Raw genomic sequence first — 14262 nt, 5'->3', positions numbered from 1 at the left:
CTGATTTTAGGGTTTTCAGTATTTATATCAGACTCATTATTTTAAATCTTAAAAAAATTGCTTACTCAAAAAAAACCCACACCGTTTAAACCTTTGAGACGATTTTCAATTGAAACGTTAAACGTTTGCTTAAGGAAGCTGAACGGTTTCAACACTTACCATCAAATCTGCCTTAAAATTTCATCTTCATACAGAGCTCTTTGTATTTAGAGGTAAAATTAGTTTAACTTTAAAATGGCCATAAGCATTCAACCCTTTTGATGTTGTAAAATGTCTGGTAATTGTGATAAATCTTGTTAGACATCAATTTTACAGACTTTTTTTTACTTTTTCATATATTTGAAAGAAAAAGAAATCCCATGGACAAAATACGGAGAAAACGTAAATATTTGGCACTTTTTCAACAAACCCTATTGGGTCCAATATTAAGATTATTAACTTTCGAGACGAGCCCCTAGGAAATCGGGACGGTAAATGAATTATTTTTTCAGTTTAGAATCATTTAATATTTATTCGTTTGATGAGATATCGGCGCTTTTGATTGGTCGAAAAATTTCTTTGATACCTGCATCAATAAAATTTTTGCCGGATCTACTTTTCTCAACCGTTCTGTACTAACACTATTTACAGAACAGGAATTTCCAAGATAAACACTGTCAACAAAATTTAAAGTCGTATCTGTTTTATTGTCAGCAAACAAAATGCAACCTTGTGAATATAAAAACTTGAAAGTTTAACCTTCAAAATTATTTGATTCACGAAATAGAAAATTAAGCGTTTTCTCACGATTTCGTCTGCTTGAGATCAATCAACATTTACAGCGACGCTGGCTGTTCCTTTTCCAGGAATATTATAACGAACATAAAGGCCTGTAAACTTTCACGGTAACACTGCTGTTCAAATTTGGTAACGATAATTTTTAAATTTACACACGTACATGATCGGTCATCAGAATAAGCGTCCTAAAGAAAAGCTATGAGTAATGCATCAACTGCTTCGGCGCATTTCCAAGCGGCAGATATACCATTTAAGTACATCACTGGCTATCTAGTTACCACAACGTTTACAAAAGTCGCTTATACATACTATTCTTTGTCGACATATCAGCTATTTTCATCCACGATCGCCTTTCCTTGAATGGTTATTTTCAGTTCCATATTCCAGCGCTCTCATATGAAAACTCCATTTTATTACGAGTTTTTCTGCACAGTGAATAATATCACAAGCTATCGCATGTATTTTCCTTTCGTTTTCAATTCATCCGGTTCAAATTTTAACTCACTATTTGTGTTTAATCCATTAAATTCAGCTCAATAGCTCTGCATCAGCTGAAGGCGCATCCATTTTGAATATTGTTGCTGTTGTTGTTTTGTATTCATACGCGCCGCTTCATTTACATAATTTACATTTGTGATCAATGACACTTCACATTTTTTTATTTGAAAATGTTTAATTAAATGATAAGAAATGAAGAGAATAATTTTTCTATTGATCGACGTATCAAAGAAAAAATTGACCGGAAACTTTTTTATCAATGCGCATTGATGAAGTTTTCCGGTCAATTTTTTCTTTCATACGTCGATCAATAGAAAAATTATTATTATTTTCATTTCTCAGATAACCAATAGAGAAATAAAACAACAATTCGACAGCAATTTTTATATTCATTGTAATTCCCATTATTTAAAATGTTAATCTGCTATTTTAAGAGCCATATTTTTATTCCTATATCGTGGCTCTTGTTCCATGTTTTTGCGTTTAAAATTGTTAAAAGTTGATTTGTAAGAAATCGTATTTTATCTGGGGTAGACATCAAATTCCAATACAGTGTAATCCCTGATACTCTAAGTATACATTCTGCTGTTTAAATGCTTTCTTTTATTCCTGATATCATGAAAACTGGCTCTCGTTCTGATGTGTGTTTGCGTTTAAAGTTCTTTCCTTAATAACGAAATCGCACTTAGAGTTCATGTTTAAAAAGAACAAGACCAGAACGGCAGCCATCATAACAAGATGGCGGTGTTTCCGAATCTCTGCGTTCTCTTCTTGACGGTACCAATCAACCTGATTCAGGCTGTACCAAGGATTGTAGATCTCAGCCATAAGCAAAATGGTAACTCCCTCACCTGGCCAACGAACCCATCCTATAACTTCACACAACTGTACCGAGGATTTGCTGAACAGTATGGATTCTGGTAAGCAAAAAATATTATCAACTTTTGATTTTTGCCTTGAACCAAAATTACGCTTCAGTTACTTGACTGGTACACCCAATCAATTCACTAAGTTAGTTCGAGGGTTTTATGACAAAGGTATGTAAAGAATTTTCTCTCAGTAATGGTCAATGATGCAAGATTTCAGTTTTTGCATGAAATATGCTGATTTTAGAAAAACTTAAAAAGATAAGTTTATATTTACTTAAAAAAAAAAACTTGCTAAATATGCTAACATGTGTCGATAGAAATCACTCACAATTGCTAAAACAAAATGGTCGTCGGAACAAATAAAGATATTCCAAAGCCATATGTATCTGGAAGTATGGTCTGCACAAAATATAAGAAGGGTATCTATTTCTAAGCGCAGTCATCTTATGATTAACATTTCAAAGTATTTCGCATTAGAGGTTAAACCTATGTGAACGTACACTTTATATCGCCTGTTCATTGTACTGCTATCTCCTTCATTCGGACGTAATGTTTATGACGGTCATTTCGCTTTGAACATTGATGCGCATACCATACCGAGAGACACATGATGCTGCACAAGACGTAATAACTTTCATTGTCTGATAATACACGAGTCTTTCACTTTTATTCGTTCGTGAAAGAGGAAAAACACAAAAAAAACCCAATAATTTAACCATAACAACATATTTAACTTAAAGAAAACACAGAAAAGACGATTCTACATAACAGCATAAATCTATCAATGTAATATAATTTATCATGTAGAGTAATACATTTTAACTTCAACATAAACTTGAAAAAACGAAAACATTTTAACAGCGACATGAATCCAATAACTCTGAAATCGAAAGAATAAAATCTTCAAAAAATAAGACATTTTGTTCGTACGTCCGAGTTGTCTTTCTTTTATTTAGAACATTGTACACACTTGCTAACATCAAACATATATACAAATAAATGCAATATTTACACAAATACACATAAAAAATAAATAAACGCAAAGAAAAATTGAGATTAGAAGAGAAAACTACACGTTATTCACGAGTTTCAGATGTGCAGTCGGGTGTAACAAATTTGAAGGGATTACGTAACTGTGTCACGGTGTCTACTTACGAGCGGCATTCAGCTTTAAGGATGTTATCAAGAAAAATCGCATAAAAGTTTACACTACGATTGAGATTTTCTTAATTGTGAAAATATTACAAAAAATAAACACTTTAACAAATAAAATACAGTTTATGAATGGTAGTGGCACTAAATATACACAAAGCATTAAAATTTTAGCAAAATATTTTTTTTAAATATTTCAGCTCGAATTTCCTCTATAGGTTTTCAAATCCCTACCCATTTTTAATCCAATTTAACAAAAAAATTAAATGATGATTAAACCAAAAAAAGTTTTAGTATTAAACTACTTATGTTGACTTTATTATGTTTGTATAAAATCTATATGAGGTCAATGATCAAAATTATGAGAAATGGTGTCTTTTGTCTTTTTTAAGCATTATTGATCATTTTTGCAATTCGTGTCATATGATTATTTTAAAGCATAAGTGAGGTAAAAAAAACAGAAAATATGCAAAACTTTATATACTAAAATATGAAAGTACTGCCAAAACAGTTTAGCGGAAAACAAAATCAGCAAAATTTAGTCTGAATTTCCTCTGTTTGGCTAAAAGTCTATATTTGTTTGAGCAAACTTCCAAAATATAGTAGAAATATTGAATGTTACGACAATAAGATTCATTTCAAAACTACTTTTTTGTGTTAAGAACAAATTTACGCATGATATTGAACTTCAAAACAATCCAAATTTGAGAACTCAAACCCTGAGCAAACAACACCCGTTAGGGGGATTCGCGGCCATCTTGTTCATTTGAGGATAAGAATGTTAACATTCCATGAACTGGCTTATATATATATATATATATATATATATATATATATATATATATATATATATATATATATATATATAGCCCATTGTTATTGAGCAGCGTTTCTCCCATATTAGCGCCTGGAAAACTGGCTGAATAGTCGTCTTTCAATAAACTGAAGTGGATTTTATTTATTTTACAACAATTGATAAACAAGTTCTACAACTTATATTAATATCTATTGATGGCACTAGGGGCTTATTGATGTGGGATTAAGCCGGAGTACCGTAAGAGAACCCACACGTCCAAGCAGGTGACTGCCGTACTCTATCACATACAGCCACTGTTGATCACGTTGAGCGAAATCTGCTTGCAGCAGTCAGAAGCGTATGCATTTTCACTTTGCTACTACTTGCACACCTTGATCTGATCAATGAAAATGGACAGCAATTAAGTTATTAAGTTCTGATGTGTAACAAGAGAGTTTAGGTGTACACTAATAAAAAAAATAAAGTGAATATATGTGGAATCTTTTTTGCAGTTTACCAAATAGTCTATCACTTAAAGTTATCTTCAATTCATGAAATTTAGCTAAGCTTTTTTCTAGATACCTATAGTAAATACTTTTGATTACTGAAAATGGTTGAATCATGGTGTTGGACTATATATCTTCGCATGCAAATGCATAACATAACAAATGCATAACATGCAATACTAAATTCATTTATCAATTAACTAGTTAAATTCTCTGTATTTCATAAAAGGAGAATTAAAACATTGTCTTTATTAAAGGATTGGTCGACAAACTGCTGGAATTGTGTATGGAGATTTATGCAACTTGCGGGTGTACAAAACATTCATTCAAAGTTAAATCTCAATTGTCTTTCAAAAGATATATTTCTATATTTCGACCCTAAAACGTAGAGGAGAAATCCTACTATGGGGATTAGTTGCACTGTTTACGTATATTTTAGACAAAAAATAGTTTCCTTTTTTAGGACATAAATATAAAATTTCTAAATTAGCAACTTCAAAAGAGCAGTTTGTGGTTTCATAAATTTTGTTAAATTTGGTCACAAAACCTTTTTGTTTTGATACTAATGAAAAACAAACTTAAACAAACGATTTTGTTTTCAAGCAAATGAAGTATCATTACTTTTTTTTTAAAATGCATATGTGCCAGTCAAGGTATATCATATGAAAACATAATAGCCAACTCCAACTAACATTTATATTGGGATGACTACAAAAAATATCTATAAGGATATTTTCATGTATCTGCAATAACTTTCAATTTTATACATATTTTCTTTTTAACAAAGCGGTCTAATTTGCTTATACCTTTCTTGTCATTCCAATAATTACATTGATATAACTTGCAATGAGGTTCTAGTTATTCGTGTTTATCTATGTATTAACTTTTATTTTCATTGTTTTATTTAACGGTATGAAAACAATCACTTTGCGATGCCCGAACACATGGGTACTCATATAGACGCACCTGTTCACACAGTACAAGGAGTGTGGAAAACCGATCAAATCCCAATCGAGAAACTGTATGGTCCAGGAGTTATCATAAATGTCAAAGAAAAGGTCAAAAGCAATCCGGATTACAGGTGATTCTTCCTTAAAAGGAATGTAACAACACCAAAAACAACATTACACAAACAAGCATTAAGTCACTTTTAATAACGCTACATAACAAATATCATTTCGATAAAAAAAATATCATTTCATTTCCATGTTAAATTCGAAACTTTCACTTATCACTCGCCTTTTTTTCTTTCTTTAAGAGTCACGGTCGAGGACCTGATGATGTGGGAGAAGAAGTTCGGATAAATGCCTCGGTATGCCATTGCTATCATGAATTCCGGTTGGTCGGACAAGTACCCTAACAAAACCTAGATATTTGGAAGCACCCAACACACCAATATATCGTCGTTTCACTTCCCAAGCTGGCATGTGGACGCAGTCACGTGGTTGATAAACAAGCGTCAAATTAACGCTGTCGGTGTAGACACGCCTTCCACAGACTTTGGACAGGCTTCGGTCAATGTCAGCTACCCATGTCACCTAACTCTTGGGAAAAACAATGTTGTCGGCATCGAATTTGTGGCCAATCTGGATAAAGTTCCGGAAAACGGTAGTACGATTTACGTGCCGGTCCTGAAGATTTTTGACGGAAGTGGAGGACCTGCGCGGGTTTTTGCGACATTTGATGACGAACCAAACAAAACGAATGCCGCTGCTATCCTAACCAGTCCAACCAGCTCCTTCTGCTTTGCCATCTTTTTCTCAATGATTCTCTTGCGTGAAATTGGACTGTAGTCGGTTTCGTTGGAATATCTACCCATTTAATCCATTCTTAATCACTGGCTTTTTTTATTTTGCGACCCGTCTTTATTAAAAGTATATGTGCAATGTCTAAGTATTGAATACACATCGAAAAAAGTTCACATCAAATAACAAAATATTATGCTGACAATACGTTCAATTTCTTCTGCTTTTAAGAAGCATTTTGAGGGATTTGATTTTTTCATAAGAATATAGCCCCTTCCCCCATCTAGATAAAGCGAATAAGCTAATCATAAATTTCAATGAAATGATATGACTATAAATGGATAAAAGAAAATGGATTTATTTCACAAAAATAGTCATCTTGCAATCCTTATGGTTGTTTTTGAACTGTAAAGTATAATAATATTAGAGATGTTAACTCAATTAAAATTTTGTGATTAATTCGGTTTTCATTGCTGTATTTTCATGGTATTAATATTCTTTGTACACAGTTGTATTACACATTTTATACATGTATGTTCAATATCATGATAATTAGCTTAAAATCTATATTAAACAGTGTGACTTACATACCCAGAAATATTTGCAATAAAAAGTAATCGATATTCTTGAAGTTTATGTTTTTCAAAGAACAAACAAATTTAATACAGTTATATTTTATTTATTGACTAATTATGCTGGAAAAATTTGATTGGTTGGATTATAAGACACAAATGATGCCACAGACAGAAAACCAAGCACAAAATTTATTTCTGAAGTTCCAACAAATTATATGATGCCCGTACCTCAGTCAACAACCCTTTTGCTTTACTTTTCCCTACAGATGCAAGTATTATTTCAAGAAGCAACCAGACATTAATATTACAATTGATTTAATATTAATTAGCTATTTCTGTTCAACCGAGATCGGACGCATATTAAATAGCTGTGACGTAGCGGGAAAAAGTTCTTTGTTAAATGGGACCGATACTTTGACTGGTCAACATCGAGGTTGTTAGTCCAGATGAAATAACTTTCGTTTTGTTAGATTTTTTTTGGTAAGAACAATATAGAATAATAATAAAAAGGATGCATTAATTTTCACTTTAAGTACAATAACTTAAATTTATCAAATACATAACACGCGTATTAATAGATTATCCTTTCCTTGTGCTATTTCAAAACTTCTTAAAGAATTCATGTTACTGTGCTTCAATAGGACTTCCCTATCAGATCTCATTAGAGACGAAAACAGGGTATTCCTTTAAAATGTAAACGTTTACGAAATACGGAAACACCCAAATTTAAAAGGTAATACATACGATTTTTTTATTTCCTACGAATATTTCATAACAATCATATTGTAATATCTTAGGTTGATCTGAAGGTTAATTTGTTGACCAGCCAGTCTCCCTAAGTAAAACCAAGTATATACATTTTAAGCCCATTTGTTGTCTAAAACGTTCAACGCATGACAACACAGTCAAATATTTGTGAAAAGTTTTCTGTTTTATCCGTTTAATTAAAATTGTATCTTTTTTATGGAAAAAAATAATATATTTTCTTTTGGAACAAAAACTGAAACGTAAAATGCAATTAATTACTTTTAAGATTGGATGAAATCAGCTTGTAATCAATTACTTTTTAAATCCAAAGTAATTGTTATTTAATTGATTACTTTTAAAGGTAATCAACCTCATTCCTGTAAACAGAATATAATGGGGGGAAATATAAAATAGTTCTTACCTGAAATGTACTGCTCCATAAGCAACAAATCAACAATGAAATAGTGGATTTCCCCATCACCGACAATTGATGATTACACATATCTTAATTCCTGATTATCTTTTCAATGTGTTATTTTTCTTCTATAAAAGTCTGGTATTTCGTTATTAAAATAAAAACAACTGAAGATTTCTCCTTATGTTCGATCGTCCTCTCTATAACATCAAGCTGACCAAGAAGACTGGAGTATGGATTAATAAATTTCAACCATAAAAGTTGTTAGCGAAAAAAAATTTAATTTGTGCCAGGTGTTTAAGGTCTAAATGAAACAAAATGTCTCAGAAAGAATAAGAAGACTTTATTCGTATCTTTCAAATTTTCTTGGTAAAAAGACTGGGCTTGTCGAATAAGAAAGCGTTTTTTAAATTAATTCTATTAGCTCTGAACTGATGTATGTGTGGATTTTTAAAGTATGGACAATAAGCGACGGTAAAGGAGTTTGACATTATCTGACTCTTGGTGTTCATATTTTAATAAAAGTAAGTAAAACTGTGTTGAATACAAATATGTCTTTTAATGGACTGAACAAAGCGTTTGCTAGGTGTGTCAATTATTTGACTCAGATAATTAGTCGACATAAAATCAACCATTGTAATTGGTAAATATCATTAGACTGTTTTTTTTTCTTTAAAATAAAAACATAAAAAAGCCATTTGTTTCATTTTTTATTACCCCAGGTACATAAATTTATTTTTAAACGTTTAATTGGAAAAATCGTCTGCAAAAAATGTGAGCATTATGAAACTTTACAGATGGTATTTAAATTGTTGTTTACCATAAGAAATGCCTTAATTAACTATTTTATCCATAAATAATGACAAAATAGAATTTTGAAAAAGACTAGCTCAAATCCTGAAAATACTCCTTTGATTATCCAGCTATAGCAATTCAGTACAATGTTCAAGATCTATGTATGTCTTGAAATGGTACAGAAAATACATGTTGACTATGGTCCTATTAAACGGATAATTTTATCATATTGCTTGAAATTTCATCAAACTTTACACATTTTAACACTTCTGTCACTAAGATAGGAAATGATGGGATTGTCTATTCCACCAATTTGTCCCATCAATGCCATTTGCCATTTCGGTTTCCAACAAACTTTCTTACTGGATTATCTAATTCAAAGCACTCACTCATTCAAGTCTCAATGAATTCTGAATTTATGTAAGGGAAGTATATCTACATGTTACTGCGTAGTAAAAGTCAAAAGCATCGAAATATTTTAGATGTACTTTAATTTTAGCATAGCCGGATACTGCCTTTGTTTGTTTATCTCATTCACCTCTTCCATTTCCCCAAATTTAATGATTATATGTTCACCCCCTAATCAGTCTTTATATACAGGCACTTTAAAACGCTTCCTTAATGGGTACGATAATTGTTCATGCTATGATAATAAAATTCATTTGCGTATTTAATAGAATGCTTCTACGTCAATTTCATATCTAATAAAAATGAAGAGAAATTTCAAAATATATATAAAAGAAACATCATTCATGTTTGAAATAATCCAGTAGGCAACATTACATTTTTAAAGGAGCAACGTATCGGTACGTGGATAAAAAGAGGAAAATAATTTAAACATGAGATCGAAGATTTGCAATGGTTGTTTTCTTTTCTTGATTACCTTGGCAATCATAGTCCAAGCTGTTCCTAGAATTGTGGATCTGAGCCATAAACAAAATAATGATTCCATTACCTGGCCTGGGAACCCACTGTATCAATTCACCGTGCTTGACCGAGGCTTTTATGACAACGCATGGTTTGTAAAAAGAGGATGCTTAACGTCCCTCTCTCTCTCTCTCTCTCTCTCTCTCTCTCTCTCTCTCTCTCTCTCTCTCTCTCTCTCTCTCTCTCTCGTACAAATTTCTAATTTCCAAGAAATTGGACATCTATTTTTAAATTTCCTCCCGTTTACATTATGTTAAAAATTGAAGAGCTCGTTATAAACTTTTGTTATAATTTTAGAATTTAAATATGAACATACGGACAAAAGGGAATACCGTTTTGTATAATAAGATGCTTTAATAAAGTGACAAAAAACAAATGAATCTTATCCCGTATATCAGGTTTTTTCCGCGTCATGTTTTTTCCGCCAATCAGGGCCTAGAACATTATATAAAAGTGACATTAAAAATATAATTTACGATTGTTTAAACCTAAGAGGTAAGAGGGGAAAAGTATCTAAAGTGTCGCTCTTTCGGACAATGAAACCATGTACACGATTTCCTTAATGTGAAATAATTACCGATAATTATTTTCAGAGACGCAAACAGTCATACATAACTAGATCATGTACCGTTACATATACCAGTAGCTCAGTTATAATTAGACATCGGTTTACAAAAGGAAAGCGGCCGTTTTAATTAGCTTGTCAATCGATTATTAAATAAACAACATGGCTTACAAATCTATTATCTGGCGCTTGACCTCCGATCCCGCAATTTGTACCTCTAACTGAACATAGTTCTCCGTACTTTTACTTACCTGTTTACATTATCAGGAAAGGGAGAACCCTATTACATAAACAAAACTTTATATCAAATTTACGATGATTTATTTTCCGCGATTTGCAAATCGTCGCGAACAAAGCAGAAATTGGATACACGCGGAAATAACCTGATATACGGTATGTTTGGGTTTTTTCTTTCTCCATCATTTTGTATTTCAAAAATAACCAAGTCAAGCTAAAGAATTAATGGAACTAAATACTAAGTTGGGTTTTTTTGGTTATCATTTTTTTATTAACGAGGCCGGGTCTAATAAGTTCTGCCCTAGATTTTTTAATGAAATTTTTTACCTGAATTTCTACTGATGTAATTATTATTTTAAGATTAAAAAATAAGACATTTACCACACCGTTTGTTTAGGGGGTCATCTCAAAGTTTGTTAATCTTTAACATAGGACCCTATGGGATTTCGCTTGAAATGTATCAATTTTGCACATTTTTTTAAACTTCTGCCCTAGGGATTTCTTTTTCTGTTCTACATATTAAAGTTATTGCTAAAAGGCATCACATGGTCAAATAAAAAAAACCTTTTCCCTCCTGGTTTGTTCCAGGGGTCTTATCAAAGTTGATTTTTGTATGCCCAATTTCCGAGTTTTGTCAGATAATGGCTATTTTTTATTTGATAAAGGCGGAAAAGGTGATCTTTATAGTATTATTAAAGCATTCAGACATATCTAAGTAATAAAAAAATATATAACATCACATATTAAGGGTCATTAATATAAAATACATGGTTACTGTCTTGAAATATATGAATTAAGCGATATAAATTTAGGCGTGTTAAGAAAACGTGACAGAGGGTTAGGCCTGCTGAACCCTCTTCACTTTTTCGACCCGAGCCCAAATATAGCTTCTACTTCGAGACAGTTATGTTTATTCCACAATATAACATTAATTTTACGCATTAAACGAGCCATTTTCAACACATTTCACTGAATGTCTGCAGTTGAAACTATCACGCCATGGCGTCAACCAAGCAAAAAGATGACGTCACAATACAAATGAAACGCTGCGCGAAAGCGTGCGTACTCGTTCTGTACTCGGCCTCGTTAAGAGTTGAAGGTGTAAAAAGTTAAATATATTTTAAGCCTATTGCAGTGATCTTCATTGCACATATACTAAATTTATCTATTATCTAAAAACATTGTATATTCTGTCTTTATCGCGTGTCGCAAAATTAAAAAATGATGTTATGCTGTTAACTCTATTTGCAAAAGTCATTTAATGTTATTTAAAGCTTTATAAAACAAATATTGCAGGCTTTATCTTTTTTTGTAATAGTATTTTTTAAGATGCGAAGTAATCGCAAATGAGAGTCCATATACGATACTAACATATTTTACTAGTTCATACTAGTAGATACTCTATCAATATCAAGAACAGATTTCTTTAAAAACGCATGCTCTGTTTTTTAAAACGCACAAGCACTAGACTTTCTCAAGTTTCTAGGTTAAGAATATTAGTGGGGTTTTTTCAGTGCTTTAGAATGATATCAAACATTTAATAATGGTAAAGAAAACAGAAATTAAATTTTCTGCAACACATAAAACACATAAAAACTTGAAAGAAATATAAAAAAACATTTACAACAACACATAGGTTTGAGCAAGTCCAGCTAAGACTCAGACAGTTTACGCAAATGACTATGATTGTTGTACGATTTTTGTTTCAACTTAAGGCTCGAAAACAATCATTTCGCAATGCCGGAACACATGGGTACTCATATTGATGCGCCTGCGCACAGTGTCCAAGGAACGTGGAGGACAGATCAAATTCCAATGGAAAAACTGTATGGACCAGGAGTAATCATCAATGTAAAATCCAAAGTCGAAAATAATCCAGATTACAGGTAACCTAGTTGTATAAGACGATATCAGAGAACAATCACAAGACAGTTTTTGTTTACCTAACCTTTTAAAAGAAAGCTAAAGCGAAAGACTTTTTCAAATCAATTGATTGGAATGAGTAGCTCATTTTCTAATTCTTCATTTTCTTTCAGGGTAACAGTCGCTGACTTGTTTCTTATTTATCATTCATTGACCTTTTTCAGGGTAACAGTCGCTGACTTGTTGACGTTGAGAAGAAGAACGGAGAAATGCCTCGACATGCTATAGTCGTGATGAATTCCGGTTGGTCAAGCAGGTACCCAAACAAGACCCTCGTGTTTGGGACAAGCACGCCCACCGATGTTTCCACGTTTCATTTCCCGGGCTGGCACGAAAACGCAGTCATGTGGTTGATAAACAAGCGACAAGTCAATGCTGTAGGCGTGGACACGCCTTCCACGGATTACGGACAGACCACAAACTATCCATGTCACGTGATAATGGGGGAAAATGACGTCGTGGGAATCGAAAACGTGGCCAATTTGGATGAAGTTCCGGAAAACGGAAGCACGATTTACGTTCCGGTCCTGAACATTTTTGACGGAAGTGGAGGACCAGCGCGCGTCTTCGCGACATTTGATGATGAATCAAACAAAAACGAACCCCGCTGCAATCCTGATCAGCTCAAAGCTCTCTGTCGTCTTATTAGTAAATATTAATATCATTCTGTATAAAGTTATGATCTTAATAATACAAAAAATTATTTTCACGATTACTACTCAATTGTGGCTGTATCAATATTTTGCCTTTGAAAAAAAGTTGGCCCGGAACTGTAATATTTCTTTTTTATTTTAATATAAAAGGATTTTGCAGTGTTTTAACATACAATTACTCGTAATAAAAAGTAACTTATATCATTAACAACTTTGTGTTCAGATTAGATAAAACAAGCTAAGGTGCATGTATGATAATACCTTTAGTGAAAGAATATATGAAACAATAACTAATTAACCATAAATTTATCTCATTGCCCAGGACGCATTATTACATAAACATCGATAGATCACCGGTATTTCATTATTATTAATTAAGACACCATATAATTTATAAACAATAACGTCACGTTTCTAGAAGCACTTTTGATCAGAAGTGTATACATGTACGTAATTAAAAGCTTTTGGATTTTTTTATTGAAAATGTGAACCTGTCTCCAAAGAAAACAAATAAAATAGTGGAGATTTTCTGAATTAGAAATATTATTGTTGTTGATGACCGAATGACCGACATTGAAATAAACGTCAAATTGCTGTCTGACACAACGTTCAAGGTCTTGGTTAATGACACTATCATTTCTATTACGTCATTAAATCAGCCTCTTTTTATAAACAGTTATGAAATATATGTTGTTGACCTAAAAAAGATAACATTATAGTGAGAATTGTTACATTCATATACCGAGGAGTAGAACGACACGATAGACAATGGCCTTTTATTAGGATGGTAAATTGTTAGTATTTTTCTTTAGTGCAGATAAAGCTGCCATTTAGTTTTTTGTTGTTTTTGTTGTTTTGGGTGTTTTTTTTTGGGGGGGGGGTTCGGGGGGGGGAGGGGTTGTTTTGGAGAAAAATAAAATTGTTCATACGAATTTGAAAACCATTTGCATAATTTAGAAACGATTCAAAAACCGATAAAATGCATAAAATTTGAAATCGTTTGTACAATCAAAATATTAAATTCAACCCACCTATTCAATGTCGGGGTAAGTGGGGGTAATATAATATAAAAGCCAACGCAT

The 14262-nt window shown here is 32.3% G+C and overlaps 2 pseudogenes; both read left to right on the top strand.

The window, feature by feature from the left end:
- The first annotated feature begins 5319 nt into the window (after window positions 1-5319).
- Window positions 5320-6511, top strand: LOC128163788 (isatin hydrolase-like; annotated as a pseudogene).
- Window positions 6512-9698: 3187 nt separating this feature from the next.
- On the top strand, window positions 9699-13662 carry LOC128164078 (kynurenine formamidase-like; annotated as a pseudogene).
- Window positions 13663-14262: the final 600 nt, after the last annotated feature.

Source organism: Crassostrea angulata, chromosome 9, assembly GCF_025612915.1.
Source record: "Crassostrea angulata isolate pt1a10 chromosome 9, ASM2561291v2, whole genome shotgun sequence".
NCBI lineage: Eukaryota > Metazoa > Mollusca > Bivalvia > Ostreida > Ostreidae > Magallana > Magallana angulata.
Note: the sequence above shows the minus strand (reverse complement) of the source record. Positions and strands in the feature narration are given on the sequence as shown.